Source organism: Oenanthe melanoleuca, unplaced genomic scaffold (assembly GCF_029582105.1).
Source record: "Oenanthe melanoleuca isolate GR-GAL-2019-014 unplaced genomic scaffold, OMel1.0 S044, whole genome shotgun sequence".
NCBI classification, from domain to species: Eukaryota; Metazoa; Chordata; class Aves; order Passeriformes; family Muscicapidae; genus Oenanthe; species Oenanthe melanoleuca.
Window position 1 is genome coordinate 65,940 of NW_026612693.1, and position 5,196 is coordinate 71,135.

Consider the following 5,196-nt stretch of genomic DNA (forward strand, 5'->3'; position numbering starts at 1 on the left):
CCCACTCGCTCTCCAGCTTGCCCCAGTGCCGGATGCGATCCCGCGGCACATATTCGATGGGCACTGCGGCAAGGGGCAGCAGCGGGCTGAGATCACCGCCTTGCCGCCACACCCCGACAATTCCTCCTTCTTCTCCTCCTTCTCCTTCTCTTCCTCCTCCTCCTCCTCCTCCTCCCGCACCCGCCGGCCCCGCCACTCCCCGGGCACTGTCCGAGAGCCGCGTCACCGCCCAGACGCTGCCGCAGCCGCCGCGGCCCAGCAGCGAACCCAGCCGGTTCCGCTCCTTCAGGCCCTGCTGCGCCTTCCCTGCCGGCGAGACGCGGCTGTCAGCGCTCGGCCCGGGGCCAGGAACGGCCCCCGAGCGCCCCTCGGCCGCCCCGGGCCGGGCAGCCCCAGGCGTTCGCTCTTTGGAACGGGACAGCGGCGGCTCGGGGCCGCCGGGCTCAGGCCAGGGGGAGCCAAAGGGAGGCGATGCCGCCCCAGCCCCAGGCACTGATGCCCGCCCAGCAGAGCCACCGCCAGCACGGCCAGAGCCGGGCGGAGGCGAGAGTGCGGCAGGACGGGCGGGGACAGGGAGGGGCAGCCCTGGCTGGGGGCATGGCCTGGTCTGGAACGGGGAGAGGGAGACTGGGAGAGGAGGGGGACAGCGGGAGAGGGAGAGCGAGAGAGCGTGCAGGACTGCGGGAGAGCGTGCGGGACTGTGAGAGAGGGAGAGAATAAACAAGAGCGAGTCGACAAAGCCGCTTCTTTTGCTTCTTTCGCTGCTGCTGCTGCCCCTGCCGTGACCGCTGCCGCTGCTGCTGAAACTGAAGCGCCAGGGCCGTTTGTCCGCGTGTCTGTTTGTCCGTTCCTCGCTCACCCCTGTGCCGAGCCCCTCTCTCCCCACTGGCAGCCTTTGGCTCTGTCCAAACACGAGAACTTTGCCATGTTGAGCCAAGATCCAGGGTGTTGATTCCTGCGCAGTAGAAGAGAAATCCCCTTGGTTGCTGCTGTGCATTGTCCCTGATGAGGCTCAAACACTGAGCACATTCCCTGAATGCAGAACTTATACCCCAAGCACCACACTTGTGTCTCCAGCATTCATTTCCAAGAAAAAAGGAAAGGCAAACTGTGGGTAGCTCATGGCATTTTACATTGTCTAAAACTTGCCAAGTCATGGATCTTAGAGCTGAGATCCATTTGGAATTAATGGGATGCAGAAGTAGTGCAAGATGGAAAAGACAAGCATAAAAATAAATAGAGAAAAACATCTTGGATTATTTCTTTCCATTTTCAATTCACTTCTTTAAAGCTGTTTTCAGTTTTCCCAGAATCTGCTCCACAGTCCTGTTTGCTCTGTCCAGGAACCTTTCCTGGAGAATGAGGTGCAGCTTCTGTCACAAGATGTGCCACCAAATGCAGAATGACTCTTGCAGCAAAGCAGGACAAAGGTTTTGAGAACTTGACAACTTGTTCTTTCCTTTCCTTGTGAGCTGAAGAACTGTGCCATGGGTAAGGTTTTCATTGTTACTGTTCTAACCTAAGAAAACAGGAGGTGGTACCAGGAATTGTTAGGGAATGCAACCATGACTGAATGCAGAGAAAGAATCTCCAGAGCCTGCAGCCACAAGTAGAGAGTTGTGTGATAATCATTCCAACACCCCTATGGACATCTTGAAAGTGATCTAGAATGTGAAAATGGGCTGGCAGAGGGAGATTGTTTCTGTGTTCAGTTTAGCTGATTCTACATCTCTTGCACTGGTGTAAATCAGAAGTACCATCAGTTCATGAGAAGCACCAGGAAAAGCTGGACCTCTCAGTAGGTGACTGAAATCATCAGAAAAGGAGAAATGCAGGGAATGAACTTTGTCTGTAAGAAGGGTAATTTTACCTCATAATTTTCAATTCATTCCCTTTGCTTTTGTCCTGTATAGCAAGGCTATTTGCATGCCAGATTCCCCATGAAATGAGAACCCTGAGCTTGTGGAACTGCCTGAAGGATGCCCTGTTCCTCTGCAGGACACTCAGGCTGAAACAGGAGCCTGAGCCCTGTCTGGGGAAGCCTCCTCCGAGCTGGAATTTGTGCCGTGCTGGAGAGGAGGAGCAGGGGAGAAGGCTGGGCGCTGTGCGGCAGGAGCAGGAGGTTTGGGCCGCAGGACATTCCGCCTGCGCCGCTGCCCCACAATGGGCAGCCGTGCCCGGGGCTCTGGGCCCGGCCCCGCGTGCGCTGAGCTCCTGACACTGCGGGAGCTGCCCGGGCTGGGCTCAGGATCCTGCTGGGGCTGGGCAGCAGGCTGGGCTCCCACTGGGACCAGCAGCAGCTGGAAATACCTCTGGGCATCTCCATTTTCTGCTGCTGCTCGGGAGGAACAATGAAATCAGTTGAGAAGTTCTGGTATCTCTTTGTCCTGGTGGATTTTTTCATTTTATTTGACACTCCAGAGGCAATTTCTGTGATTCTATTTCAGCAGCACCAGCAACAGGGCTGTGTTTGAGCACTGCAAAAGTGGCCTTTGTGTCTTTATTTCTCCTTGACTTTATGTTCAGGGACTTGTGAACATTTCAAATCTGCAAATCATGATGCCTGCAACGTATAGCCTAAGTACCCTTTCACAAAAGCACCCTGGGTAGCACTGATTGAAAAAGACAATTTCAGTTTTACAGATAAAATTCAAGTGGCAAACAGAAGAAGGAGAGCAACCAAGATCTACAATTACCAAGGCAATGGCAGCAAAAAGGCAAGAAAAGCCTTCTGCTGTCACCTCAGGGTGAGTAAAACAGGGTTGAAAGCAGCAGTGGAATCCAACCCTTTCTCTCGCTGAAGGTTGGGTCAGGGCAGCACAGGCGGCCCTGAGGAATCAGAGCTGTGTGTGGGTGATTGTTGCTCTGCTCCAGAATTCACCTGGGAAAAGCCCTTGGGAGTGAGGCAGGAGCAGGTGGGAAGGGGCTGGTGCTGCTGCTGCTCCTGCCCAGGAGCCCCGGCTGGGCCGGGCCGGCGCCCACTGAGCTGCGGCTCCTGCTGCTGCCAGAGCCGGGCGGGACTGGGGACAGGGAATGGACACGGGGACAGCAAAGGCCTTGGGCAGGAGTGGGGACAGGGAATGGACATGGGGACAGTAAAGGCCTTGGGTGGGACTGGGGACAGGGAATGGACACGGTGGACAGCAAAGGCCTTGGGGCTGCAGGGGTGTTCACACTCGGGCAGGTCAGCACAGAGCTTCAGTTAACCCCAAGAGAAACACTGGGGAAAGGCTCCATTGCAGCCTTTCTTTACTCATCGCTGTGAAGGGAATGAAATAAAAGGGGAAGAAGACAGGCCTCACCCCTTCTCTTTTGGGAGGAGCCATGAGGGGCTGTGAGGGGCCATGAGGTGCTGTAGGAGGCTGTGAGGGGTCCTCAAGGGCTGTGAAGAGCAATGAGCAGCCATGGATGGCTGTTAGGGGCCATGAGGGGCCATGAAGGGCTGTGGGAGGCTGTGAGGGGCTGTGGGAGTCCAGGAACCTCATGGAACGAAGGGTCCATTGTGACACTGCAGAACCAAGAAAACTGATGTTGGCAGTACAAAGGGTCATGGAATCAAAAGTCTATTGTGATATTGTGGGCCCTCAGGGAGCCATGGAGACCATTATGGCACTTTGGGACCCATTGGAGCCAAGGGGCCATTGTGACTCTGCAGGGCCTTGTATGACCAAGGGGTCATTGTAGCACAGCAGGGCCTCATGGAATCAAGGGGATCGTAGAGACACTGTGGGGCTCTGTGAGACCACAGGGACATTCTGACTGTGGAACCAAGGATACCATTGTTACACACTGTGACACCAAAGGGCCATTGTAGAAGTCAGGGAACCAATGAGACCATTGTGACACTGTGTCACCATGGAACCAAGGATACCATTGTGACACTATGGAACATGGTGGAACCAAGGAGGCCATTGTGACCAGGCAGGGGAACCTGCTGATACCATTATGAACTTCAAGTTCTTGTGACACCAAAGGGCCATTGTGGAACTGCAGCACCTCGTGGAACCAATGAGACCATTGTGCCACTGCAGGATCTCATGGAATCCTGGAGACCATTCTGCGACTCTGAGGCCTCCTTGAATCAAGAGGCTTGGCAAGGCCTCATGGAAGCAAGGAGACCATTCTGGCACTCTGAGTTTGCATGAAACCAAGGGACCATTGAGACACCACAGGGCCTCATAGAGCCAGAGCAAGCCACTGTGACTCTGCAGGGTCTGATGGACACAAGGGGCATTGTGACACTATGGTCCCCCATGGAAGCAAAGGGCCAGTGTGACACAGCCAGGTCTTGTGGAACCAAGGGGCCATGGTGATTCTGAGGAGCCCAATAGAACCAAGGGGCCATTGTGACACCACAGGACCTTATGGAACCATGGAGACCATTGTGACACTCTGAGACCTCATGGAACCAAGGGGCCCTTGTGTCATTGTGCAGTCCGATGAAACCATTTTGACACTGCAAGGCCTCAGGGAAGCAAGGGGCCATTGTGCCACTGCAGAGCCAAGGAGAACATTGTGATATTGCTGGGCCTCATGGAAACAAAGATCTGTCGTGATACTGTGGGGCCTCATGGAACCAAGGGGTAATTGTAAAGCTGCAGAGCTCCAAGGATCCAAGAATTTGGAACAGACCTGGTTGACTTGGCCTCCTGGGACCAGAACTGGTCCAGCTGACCTGGGCATGTTGAGGGTTGCTTCTCATCTGCCCCTGAAATCTTAAAATTCCGTGCTTTCCTTCCTGTGGGAAAGAACTTTCTTTCTCCTCCATGTGCCCAGTGGCCGAAACTGGGATACCTCCAAATTTGATTATATCCAAGGATTGTTCCCATCTGAAACCTGCCAGGACAGACAGCTCTGTCTGGCCATGGTCTCATAGGGACGACATTGCATCTGCCTTTAAAGCACTGGGGGACTGTGCTTTTCTCCCATGGAAAGAAACATCTTTCATGTCCAGACATACATGGCCAAATGAGAATCTGCCTCTAAAATTCCTTGTATCCAAGGATAGCTCCCAGACAAAAGCTGCCAGGAATGTCTAGGTTCCCATGGCTTCCTAAGGGCCAGCTCTCATCTGCCTTTGAAACATTGGGGCTCTATACTTTTCTTCCTATGGAAGATAACTGTCCTTCTTTTCCAGATGCCCAGGGACAAAATTGGGATTTGGCCTCCCAAATTCCATCTATCCAAGGATTGCTC